This window comes from Vicugna pacos, chromosome 3 (assembly GCF_048564905.1).
Source record: "Vicugna pacos chromosome 3, VicPac4, whole genome shotgun sequence".
NCBI lineage: Eukaryota > Metazoa > Chordata > Mammalia > Artiodactyla > Camelidae > Vicugna > Vicugna pacos.
Genome location: NC_132989.1, coordinates 54,974,572 through 54,987,887, shown reverse-complemented (window position 1 = coordinate 54,987,887; position 13,316 = coordinate 54,974,572).

Sequence of the window (13,316 nt, the reverse complement as noted above, 5' to 3'; positions counted from 1 at the left end):
GGCCAATTAACTCCCAAGCCCTCATGCTCAACACTCCTCTAGGACAGTAAAGAGACAATGTCCCATGGAAATTCTACAGTATTTACCCAGCAGTAATTTTGCCCAGTACAATCTATGATCAAAATAAATTTGCAGCGCTATATACAATAGCCAAGACATAGAAACAACCTAAATGTCTATCGACACATGGCTGGAAAGAGAAGTTGTGGTATATTTATAAAATGGAATACTACTCAGCCATAAAAATGCCATTTGCAGCAACATGGATGGACCTAGAGATCATCATTCTAAGTGAAGTAAGCCAGAAACAAAGAAAAATACCATATAATATCACTCATATGTGGAATCAAAAAAAAAAAGGACACTATGAACTCATCTGCAAAACAGAAACATACTTGCAGACATAGTAAACAATCTTATGGTTACTGAGGAAAAGGGGTGGGAAGGGATAAATTTAGGAGTTTGAGATTTGCAAATGTTAGCCACTATATATAAAAATAGATTAAAAAATTTCTTCTATATAGCATAGGGAACTATATTCAGCATCTTGTAATAACCTTTAATGAAAAAAGATATGAAAGTGAATATATGTATGTATATACATGACTGGGACATTGTGCTGTACACCAGAAATTGACACATTGTAACTGACTGTACTTCGAAAAAGAGAGAAAAAAACTTTGCAATTTTAAGCATCCTAATACCTTTCTTATTTTAGAATAACTTGTAAGATTTGTGAACCAAGGTACACAGGGATTCTTGGCTTGAACCAGACAGGATATTACTACCATAAATAGAGGCCAAAATCAATCTTTATAAAAGGTGATCACAACTATTCAGCTCTTTAGTTGACAAGATGTTGTCACATAAGTGCCATGTCTCAATACAAAAACAAACTCTTTAAACTAAGAAACAAACAACTTGCCTCCGACCCTTAGCCAAAAGGCTGAGAAGCCATACAACTTGCCTTCTTGTTAGGGAAAGGAAGGCCTCCGACCAAAGTAAAGGTGGCCTGGGAATCAGCTAAACCAATCAACACAATCAGAAGGTAGCTATGAGGATGTATCTCAGTGCATGACAGCCAGGTATGAGATCCGAAACTTCTGATAGAAATTCTCTGAAATTTGAGTGGTTATGAACAAAGGACATTAAAAGACTCCATTCTTACTAGGTGAATGGTTGATTTTTTAGCAACTAATGACTTCTGAGGCCCTCCTTTGTTATATTTTAAGCTGATCTTTTTCTGATAGCAACAGGGTCACCTCTGAAGCCACCATGGATTGACTATACATTATTCTTTAGGTCCTGCCTCATTCCAAAAAGGATATGAAACAAGCAAGAGATTAAACAGAAAGAGGAATTCTCCTTGCAAGACCCTCCCTGAGCCATTCTCCAGGCCCATCACAGGAAAGAGTCTCATTTCATCCCTATCCATTTCCCCGTCATTTTGCTGTTATTTCTTTCTTAGCTGCCTCAGACCTTGCAAAGCAACCTATCTTACACTCAGTTGTATCCAAGTCCAGTAGAATATAATACAAAGTGGCACGACTGCCATATTAACAAATGTGTCTTGGAAACTTAAGGTTCATTTCCTTTTTTAACATTAATATTTTTTTCTTTCAAGACCCACTTGCACTAGCCTTAAGTCTCTCTTCTCTGTATCCACCATATCCACTATATCCACACCTTCCCATTCCTGCAAGCCCTCCTCAGGTTCCTCTTCTCTCTAAATCTCCAAGGTTTTCCCCTGGTCAGTCTCATCATCCACACCCCCTCACCCAGTTACCCTCTGTCAGTGGCAGAGTCTGGACATCACAGCCTCTACAGATTCCCATCATCCACTCCACTCCCTCTGACCACAACCTGCTGGTACATGCTTCTTTCCCCCGCTGATGCCAGATACTCAGGCACCTGCCGCCCCTCACTTTCTACTGTCTTCCAGCTGTTGTCTTCTTGGGACCTGACAGACCAGCCCCAGACCCATTTATCTCTGCCTTGACCTCACACTTCTGAGTCTTCTTTTTCTCCTGCTCTTTCTCTTTGAAGTCATGGAATTTTCCACCTTTTGCACTTTTTTTTCTCATTTGTTTCCTTTTAAGATGAATATACTTAAATTTAAAAAATTGAGACACTATAAAAATATTAAGCAAAGAATAGTTCAGGTAGGGGGAAAAATGTGGAAAAACAATAAAGAGATTCCTTGTATGACTACTGTTGAGATACTGATCATTTTTTCATTAGTACTCATTAAAATTTAATGAGGTAAGCAGTGTTTATCTACAGTTTCCAGAGAAGGAACTTAAGGCTCAGAGAGAGAATTCAGATCACACAGTATGTAAATGGCAGAACCAAGAATTGTATGCAAAGCTGCCTGATGCCAAGTCTTTATTAGGTATCACTCTACATCAGCACTTACAGAAGCCACTTATGCACAGCACTCTGGAATTTAATAAATGTGGAAGGGGATTCTTGAGCTTCAGGGTTCAAATTATGACTCCCCAACCCACTTGCCACTCTGGAATACACTGAAAATTCCCGGATCACATTTCTAATACCAGTATTGGGTGTGTATATTTTAAGATAAGCATCGTCTTGTCCTGTTTAATCCATCCTCCTCCATACAGCAAAGGGGTATTCTCAAAATGCAAACTGGATTGCGCCACTTCCTTGCTCTATACACCCCCAGTGGCTTTCCAATGCACTTAGAAAAGAACACACAAGGTATATTTTGTGGGCTTATGTCTAAAACTACATTTCTACCCTATTTCCATGTGCCTCCTTTAGAGTCTCACTCCTGTCATTTCCTCACCTTTTCCTTGTTCAACAATATGTTCAAGTTTCTTCGACTGTAGTAAAAGCTTTTCTTCAGCCCCTGACCCCTCCCTCCATCCCCAACCACTGTACTGTTTTTCTTCTTCCTTTTAACAGCAAGCTTCTGGAAACAGTGGTCTACATTCTCCATTAGCTGTTTTCCCTTCATTAACCACATATATACTCTCTTAGCTCTCTGCAGTGTGGTTTCAGGTTTTAACCTTCTCCTGGAGCTAAATGGTCTCTAAAGTGTGTAATCTGAGCACCAGTCCAATGGGTTTTCCTCAGTCACCATCCTCATTTATCTTTCATTTGCTGTTCCTGCTCACTCCTAGGTTGCTGTGTCATATTCTTCGGATCCTCCCCATGTCCTGAGCTCTCTAGTTCCCTCTTCCTTTCCCTGCCCACTAAATGTCTCTTCCTCTTCCCAATCTGTATTTTCTCTTAGCATTCTTGTTCACTCGAATGACTTTATCATCTTTTAATGTGATTTCCAACCCTGATTTTTCATGAATTTCTGATCACATTTTTAATCACCCACTGATTTCTATGTGGAAATTCTCATCAGTTCTTCAAGCCATATACGATCAAGCTCGAAGCACACTTGCCACTTGACAAGGAAAAATTTCTCTACGGCAGGACAATCAAACTAAGTCAGAACTGAAACACACATAACATGCCCCGATTTGTGACAGGCCTGTCCCAATGTGCATCCACATTACACACTAACCAGACCTCCTCAAGGCAGGAGGATATAATCAACCTTTGAGAAAAATGGTCCCCTTCTTCTGATGCGAGCATTGTATTGTTTAAAATTAATGTTTTTTTCTTCTCCGGTACAGGGGATCACACTGACCTAAAGGCTTACTCTGTATGTGCATACCCGACCAAAGCATCTCGGATGAACTTTATGTATAATGTTAACCTGTCAATATAATACGTAAGTCTTTATCTCAAAACTATAAAAAACTGCACCTCTAGCTCCTGACCAGTGAACAGTTCGCAGAGCTTGTGTCTCCCAGGTTATAATCCTCAGTTTGGCTCAAATAAAATTCTCCTTTTTTCATCTTAGCTTGATTGTTAATTGGATTTTTGTAGGCATTTGCATGGCATCAATAGGCTAACAGAGATACCCACCAAAGGACCCCTGGAGGATGCCCTCAAACCTGTGTTCGGTACCAGCTTGGGCCCACTGAGCCCCAGCAGCTTCTTGGTATCTCTCAGGTTTTCTAGTGAAGTCTCCTGATATCTGGATTTCATTGTTTAAGTGATGTTTCTAAAAACTTTATTTGAACAGTTTTTACTTAAGATTTGGAGTCTTAAAAGACATAGGTGCTTTTTCCTAGGCAGGAGGCCTAGGGCAACATAGGTGGCTACTCTTTGTTAAAATTGGCTTAAATTGAAAAACAAGTGGATATATGGTCTGAACAAATTGTTTGCTAATGAAATGAGACACTGAGCCTCCTCACTTTCAAAGAAAAGAGACACTTGCTTCTTCCAACCACAAAGTGTTCTCAGATGACTGAGTACCTAGTGGAAGTTCCTGAGGATTAATCCTGGTTATGTGCAATGGTCCAGACAGAACCCCAGACAACCAGTAAGTAAATACTGCTCTTCCAGGGAGCACGACAGAAGTTGATTGATAATCTAGTGCTCAGAGCACCCACAGGGATTTTTAGACTGTCAGAGAGATGAAATGACCCAAGGGTAACTCCTCAGGGAGCTAGACTCAAGAAACAGCACACACCTGATCCTTCACATTGCCCTTAGAATGTTGTTCAGATCATATCTGAATTAGGCTACCAACTTAATAATGAGAAAGCATGTCTCCAAGCCTGTACAAGTCCTTGACGGACAGCCACATACAGGAACATCAGCTGGGTTTACGTATAACACCTACGGTACTAACACTTGCAAATATTTAACTAAAAGGGAAGATATGACCAAAGGTAACTTGTCCCTAAGATAGCCAAAATGGGGCACTTTTGATTTACCTAAATTAGTTTATTTGCACATGCAATGATAAAAAGCTGGCTATAAAAATCAAACAACCACAACGGGAGGCATAATTACTACCTGGAAGCCTCAGTGTGGGGAAATAATGACTTTGTTGAAAGAGACAAACTGAAAATTATTAAAAATGGTAGCTAAATTAGAAAAAACCTCAGAAGCCATTTCTTCGTCTCCTCCTCCTCTCCCTCCTCCTTCAGCTCCTTTGTATCCTCCCCTTTCCTCTCTCCTGACCTTCCCACTCTCCCTCCTCCAACACCAGAATATCTATTGAGTACAAAGTAGGAAATGAAAGCAGCCCCGAGGTATGAGCAGCCCCCTTTACAGAGAAGCCCAGGAGCAGAGGAGAAACTATTCTTTCCTATACCCCTTGGATTAAGACAGGACTTAACTAAGGATTTTCCAGATTCTTTACAGGATCCTTTGGGTTTTGCTAAAGCATTTGATCTTATAGTAAGGTCTTACGAGCCTGGACATTCAGACTTGCACCAACTTGTACATCTACTAGTCTCTGAAAGTAAAGCCAAAGAATGTCTCAAAGGGCCAAATTAGAAGACACCTATGGAAGATTTTCATAAACCTGAGGCTGCAGATCACCAGAAATGCAGAGAAATTGCCCACAGCTTCTATCAGGCTATACCAAAAATCTGCCCAAAGAGCACAGACTGGGCAGAAGTCCTTATTCATTGCCCTCTCCCTTGAAGTAAACGATCAATTCAAATGGTAGGGGTTTCAAATTTGCCTCTGTGGGTTTTTAAATGAGTCAGTAACTATTCAGTGAGGAACTATAACAGGAAAGCATGTGTTTCTTTTGGTGAAATGTGCTCCAATTCATTTGATAAGATGAGTGTTTTTAGAGGCATATCATGCCCAAATTGCCTTTTCACCTAAGGACAAAATGATTTTAGATTTAGAAGATGTAGATGCAGATCAGAACATGATTACTGAGAAACTGGTGATTATGAAGACAAAAACTCCAACAGGTCAGGAGGAAATTAATGATTTACTATTACAAGTACCTGAGGAATTATGATTATCTTCCTCAGATATTGGGAAAATTAAGACAACCATTTCTATTAACGTAACTACTGATAATTCCAAGCCACTACCCAGTATTTAAAAATATCCACTTAAACCAAAGGCATTAGATGGAATAAGACTTATTATTCAGGAATTCCTTGAAAAAGGACGTAAAATTCTTTGTATGAGTCCTTGCAATACCCCCATTTTACTGGTAAGAAAGTGAAACAGAAAAGGCTAAAGGTTTGTTCAGGATATGAGTGCTATAAATAACACTGTGATCCCTGACTACCCTGTGGTTCTTAATCCTCACACCCTCCTCTCAGCCATTCTAGCAGACACTTGTTATTTTTCAGTAACAGACCTATGAAGTGTGTTCTTTAGTATTCCAGTGGAAGAAGAAAGCCAATACCTCTTTGCCTTTCTGTGGGAAGATGGTCAGTATACCTGGACAGTTAGGCCACAAGACTATACGGAAAGCCCTGCTTATTTTTCTCAAATACTTAAAGCTGATTTGGCTGATGTACACTTTACTAATAATGGCTCTGCTTTAATTCAATACATAGATGATTTACTTTTGTGTTCTGGAACTGAACAGGACTCCCAGAGAGACACTATCTATCTCTTACAACAATTGTACAGGTCATTTGATCTCTAAGAAAGAACTGTTGATTGATTCTGAAAGAATTAAGGGAATTCTAACTTTCTCAGTTCTCAAAACAAAGAAACAACTGAAGAGATGTCTGGATCTAACCAGATATTGTAGGAATTGGATACCTAGTTTTTCCCTCATTGCCCAGCCTCCCCATGCATTACTTAAATCTGACCAAGCAGACCCAACTGAATGAATGACAAAAGGAGAAAAGGCTGCAGAGAGATGTCAGACAGAGAAAGACAAATATTGTATGATATCCCTTATATGTGGAATCTAAAAAACCTGAACAAGAAAAAGAAACAAAGTAAGTCGTGGTTATCAGGTGCTGGAGGTGTGTGGGGGACTGGGACAGATGTCGTTTAAGGGTGCGTACCAGTAACTAGTAGATAATTCCTGGAGATATAATACATAGTACAATGATTAAAGATGACAAATTTGTATTATAAACATTAATCATGCTGAGACTAGATCTTAATTATTTCCACAACTAGGGAAATTGATAATTGTATGTCACGATAGAGGTGTTGGCTACAATGTCAATCATATTGCAGTACATGTATGTATCTAATCAATATGTTGTGCACCTTAAAAATTACACTGTTATGCATCAATTACAATAAAAAATTAACAAAAAAATAAAGATACAGACAAATAAAAAAAAAAAAGGCTGTAGACACTTTAAAATCTGACTTGACCCAGGCTCTAGCATTAGGCCATCCTAATTATAAATGACCATTTTTTCTCTTTGTGTTCAAGGGTAAAGGCAAACATCCTAGATGTATTAACTCAGAAGCACAGTGACCAGTATCAATTCACAGGATCTGATAGTCAGCAGTTAGATTTGTTGGCAAAAGGGCTCTCACTCTGTATGAGGGCTATTTCAGTGACAACTCTCCATGCAAAGCTACTGAAGAACTTGTAATGGGGTCTCTAACTATTTATGTTCCTCATTTGGTTGAATCTCTTTTAAATTCTCATCTTACTCAGCACTATTCAGTGAGTCAGTTGGCTTCTTACAAGGTATTGTTACTCTGTTCACCCAATATTATTCTGACTCAATATAATAATAATTTAAACACTGCAACTCTGCTTCCAGCACCTCAAGATGATGACAACCACAACTGCATTACAGTGACTGACTTCTCACTCCTAGGACTGACTTACAAGAGATCCTCATTGATAATGCTGAATTAATCTGGTTTACATATGGCTCCTATTTAAAGGATGAACAGGGGCATTGTCGAGCTGGGTACACAATAACCTTGATGGTATAAATAACTAAAGTTCTTATTTACTAGACATCAAATTGGCTCAACAAGCTGAAATGACTGCATTAATCAGGGCTTGTCAATTAGCCAAGGATCGAATAGCAGATATTTATGCCGATGGTTACTATGCCTTCAGAGTAGCTCATGATTTTGGAATGCTACAGAAACAGAGTATTTCTCACCTCTTCTGGCCAGCCCATGAAAAATGGACAGCTAGTCTCAAAACTATTAGACTCCATTCAATTGCCCAAACAACTGGCTATCATTAAAATACCTGGAAATTCCAAATATGATTCAGTGGAAGCCAAAGGGAATCAGATGTCTAATGCTGTAGTTAGACAAGCTGCCATAAGCCTTGCCCCAGCCCAGTTTCCAGAATGTCCTCTGCTCAAACATGATTCTGATGAAATTGTTAAGAAATTTCTTTTGCAGGCTCAAGAGCTGTTTTTAGAAAGTGAAAAGCAGGCCTGGAAGAAAAAAGGCTTTTTGATCCCAACTCACAAATTCAGTTCAGATCAAATAAAAGGCCTAAAAATAAGTACCTACAAGTACCCAATTACCTTTACTCCAACATGTGTATTCCCTGCCCTACTGGGCACCTGAAAAAAATGATATTATGGGGAAAGAAATGTATCTGGAAACTTTCTCCCACTATATCTCATAAGGTTTATGATCAGTGCCCTAGCTGTCCTAATATAATCCTGATAAACCCCTTTATGGCCCCCAAGGCCACTTTCCCCTCCCTAAGGGAAACTTTAAAGTCTAGCAGTTGGACTTTATCCAGGTACCTCCCTTTCAAGGCTGCAAATACACCCTGGTAATGGTATGCATGTTTTCATACTGGATAGAGGTATTTCCTTGCAGAAGAGCAATGGCTTTAACAGTAGGTAAATTACTACTGGAAAGACTAATTCCAGTTTGGGGAATTCCTTCTGAGTTGCACAGCAACTGAGGAAATCACCTTCCTGAACAAACTATTAAATCTGTTTGTAAGATTTGGCTAATAATGCAGCTTTTCACTGTGCTTATCACCCTCAACCCCGAGGGCTGGTAGAAAGGACCAATAGTGCTATTAAAACACAACTGGCTAAATTTTCAGAGGCTTTTAATCTTCCACGGCCAAATGCCCTTCCCTCGGTACTCCTCAACTTTAGGTCCACCTCTTTTGGTAAACAACAATCATCTCCTTTTGAAATAATTACTGGGCCACTTTTGCATTTAAATGAAATTATGTATGAACCAGCACTTCTTAAAGGTGATATTTTCCATTACTGTCAGGGACTCATCAAAGAGCTTAAAGAAAATAAGAAATTAGTAACTGATTCCTTCCACAGTCACCTCCTAGGAGATAAAGACCTTAAGGACCACAGGTTATAACTTAGTTTGTCTATTAAAAAAGACATTAATAAAGGACTCTTTATGGCCTCACTGGAAGGGACCAAATCAGGTGTTACTAACAAACCCCTGTGCTGCAAAACTTAAAGGAATAAGCTCTTGAATTCACATTTCTCACCTCAAAATGGCCTTCTCTTCTGAATGGATTGCATCTCCTGTTTCTGACACTTGGCTTCAATTGAGACAGGTACCACCAAGGCAGGATGAGAAGATGATGACAGCAGTAGTAGACAGGACAGCTAAACCAAGAGTCCAGATCAGGCCTTTAAGACCTATCTTATTCTTTCAAATTGTACTATTTACCGAAGATCTATCAAAATTGAAAATTATTATTTTATTTTCAGCTATGTTTTGACCCAGTGTTTAGGAAGGAAAGAAAGCTCTTTTGTAAAGTTATCACAAAGTACAGCTACTAGGGGCAATTTAAGTGATTAGTGGATTTGTTATCAAATTCTTCATTTAATTCAAGACTGATATAGACCCCTTGTAATTCCTATCACTGACTTATATGTTCCTAATGTTACCACTTACTTAGGCCTCCCTCTGGCCTAAAAATTTCAGGTCCGAATTCTCCAAGGTATTAACATGCCCATCCCTTGTCTGACACTATCTTAGGTCCTTAGAGCCTGGACTTACCCCAGGGCCATCTCACTCCATCCCTTCTTGATTAACAAGTATCTTAAAGAGAAAAATATAAGCCACCTAGGCTAGTAACTCTCTTACATCAAATGTCATACAGATAGATTCTGGAAAGTCTGCAAAGAACAGGGACCCATGATTTAATACTGTGTTACCAAAACTTCCAATTGATGAAGCTATCAATAAGAGCATTCTGAGAGGAGTCACTTGTGCTCCCCCAGGTTTTGTCTCCGTGTGTGATACTGGAATTGACCCAACTTCCCAAGGATGGGCACATAAATGTCTTAATAGCTAGCAGGTAGAAAGCTTATGCTTACAGGGACATTATGTTACTCCACTGTCACATAAAGAGACAGATGGACCTCCTTTCTTGTCTTATTAGAGTCAAGAGATCCATGCTAAAAAGATACCAAGGTACCTGGTGGCAAAGTCTTTTGGGAATCTTGGTTCCTAGTGCAAGAGCATATATAAACAGGAATATGCTCAGAAATCTATCAACCACCATTGGTCAAATGGCCAAAGAGACTGCAGAAAGCTTTGCAGCACAACAGACATCCCTAAAAATCCTTTGGCTAAAAATCCTTAGCCAAAGTAGTATTAGATACTAGAATCACTTTAGGTTCTCTACTAGCCAAACAAGGAGGTGTTTGTGCTATTGCTCACACTATTTCCTGCAATCATCAAAACCTCTGGAGAATATGAGATGCACCTAGAAAAATTTTTCCAAAATGCAAAATGGTTATAAGATGTAAGAAACACTGACCCTTTAAATGATCCATTTAGTTGGCTCCCCTCATGATTAGGTAACTCTTCCTTCTGTGCTTTACAGATGATTATTATTCTCGTAATATGTATCATTATCCTTTTCCTAGCTATCAAGTTACTCACAGCAAGTATCATGGATCGCTTTAAGTCTACTGTCAAAAGCATTCTTATACCGTGATTGTAGGGCAAACCAAGATGATTTGGTCAAATGCATTATCTATAAAACATTTCCCCATCAATGTATCCTTCTATGCTTGTTTACTACATTTGATTAATTTACTCAATTCTAAAGTTCTACAATGAGGAAATAATGTTACAAAACTGAATGGCTTTTAGTTTTAAAGCAGCTTTTACAATGGAGAATTTATGCTATAATCCAAACTGAACATTGCATTTTCATACCAGATGAGCCCTCTAATGTGGCACATCTAATGACTCACATGAAAAATCAGATTTCTGATATTGAAGGATCCCCTTCCTAATCTAAATGAAATCTTAGAAAAATGATTCAGCTCTGGGATGTATGGTTTAATCTTTGTTCATGACTTAATTATTGTTGTTAGTTATATTGTGTTTTATCTAATTTATAGAGTAATAATCCCTTGTGCTTTTCGATGCATATTTAAAACTCCAACTAAAATAATAATGCTTAAACAATACGAAACTATCAATCATATCTATAGTCCTATTTAAGATAATGGGCACACACAATGCATATATAGAATAAAATTGGCGTAAGTCTTATTGAACTTCCTAGAATTGACCATCCAGTCCTTGCCAAGCATTCTACTAGTATAATCCCCTAAAAAAGGGAAAACAACTGGACTTTTAAAACCCAGCTTACAGGGACACGATGAATTCAAAGCAGGTAAGAAACCACCCTGGCATAAAGGGACCAAAAGTTTGATCACGTAGTGCTTTTTATTGAAAGATTTATGCTTAAGGTGGGAGGGTATAGCTCCAAGTGGTAGAGCCCAGGCTTATCATGCACAAGGTCCTGGGTTCAACCCCCAGTACCTTCTCTAAAGAGTAAATAAATAGATAAACCTAATTACCTCCTTCCTCACCAAAAAAAAAAAAAAACCCACTTAAAAAAAGATTTATGCTCAAAAGGGAGGAAACGATGAGAGAAAAATCATAAATTTCCCTATGGCAGGACAATCAAACTAAGTCAGAACTGAAATACACATAACACATCCCAACTTGTGACGGCCTTTACCAACATGCAATGTGCATCCACATTATACACTAACCAGACCTCAAGGCAGGAGGATATAATCAACCTTTGAGAAAAATGGTCCCCTTCTTCTGATGCAAGCATTGTATTGTTTAAGATTAATGCTTTTTTCTTATCCTGTACAGGGGATCACACTGACCTAAAGGCTTACTCTGTATGTGCATACCTGACCAAAGCATCTCGGATGAAGTTTATGTATAATGTTAACCTGTCAATATAATACGTAAGTCTTTATCTTAAAAATGTATAAAACTGCACCTCTAGATCCTGACCAGTGGAACAGTTCTCAGAGCTTCTGAGAGTGTCTCCCAGGTTATAATCCTCAGTTTGGCCCAAATAAAATTCTCTTTTTTCCTTCTTAGCTTGATTTTTAATTGAATTTTCATCAACAAACCCCTCTCCAGTGCAAACCACTTATTTTAAGCAGGCAACTTAGAAATTTCATCTCTTAAAAAAAAATCCCACCTCTATCATTTGCTCATTTTGTATCATTTCCACTTTTCAAATTCTCATCATTCTTTAAGAATCAGTTTATATTCCCTCTTCTCAAAGCTTTCCTTGACCCCAAGTATACCATAAATTCCATACTAGAAATTCCTAAGGGCAGAGGCTAGGGGTTAGACAACACTGTATTTCTCACTATATTCCTCCCTAACTCTCTTCCCAATTTACAAATGTAGTAAGCTTTCAAAATTGTTTGAGCGTATAAAGGAAGAAATGAAGGAAGGACGGACTTCAAATGTTCTGAGAGACAGAGAAGAAAATGGAATATTGACACACTTCTTGGTTCTGCTGGGAATGATGTTTACATAATTGCAATATGTAATCATACTTACTGATTTTCAAACTTTAGAGTTGATCTATAGGAAAAAACAGAAGACTTAAGTATGATTATATGACAGAGTATAAATATTATCTATATTAATGCTATAAAAGATCTGGTTGATAGAAAATGGGAGTGGAAGTGGGAGGTGGGGGGAGGGATGCTAACACCCCCATGTGGGAGACTGGAGCTTCGTGGGTCTGGATTCAGATTACCTGGTCCCTCTGCCACCCTTACTACCCTTGTGACCCTGGGCAAGTCATCCCTAGCCCCCATGCCTTAGTTTTCTCATCTGTAAATTAGGAATGACACCTAATAGTGTTGCTATAAGATAATTCATGTAAAATGCTTAGAACAGTGTCTGACACATAGTAAATACTCAATAAATTTTAGTTATTGTTATTGTACATATTCAAGCATGAAAAGATGCTGTCTACAGTTGATGGAATCAGAAACCAAGGTTTACATGTATTGTATAAGGATATAAAAGTAACAGAAGACCAAAAGTAAGAAAAATATTGGAGTAGGAGGGGAAATTGAGTAAAGTTGAAATGAACTAAGTCTTCATATTTCAAACCAGGGAGTCAACAGATCCCATTTTAAGGTACAGAAGTCCAAAATACTACTTAGAATTTGGGTAAAAACCATCAGAAAACAAAACAGGAAAGCTTACAAAACGGTTGCTTCTGAGAA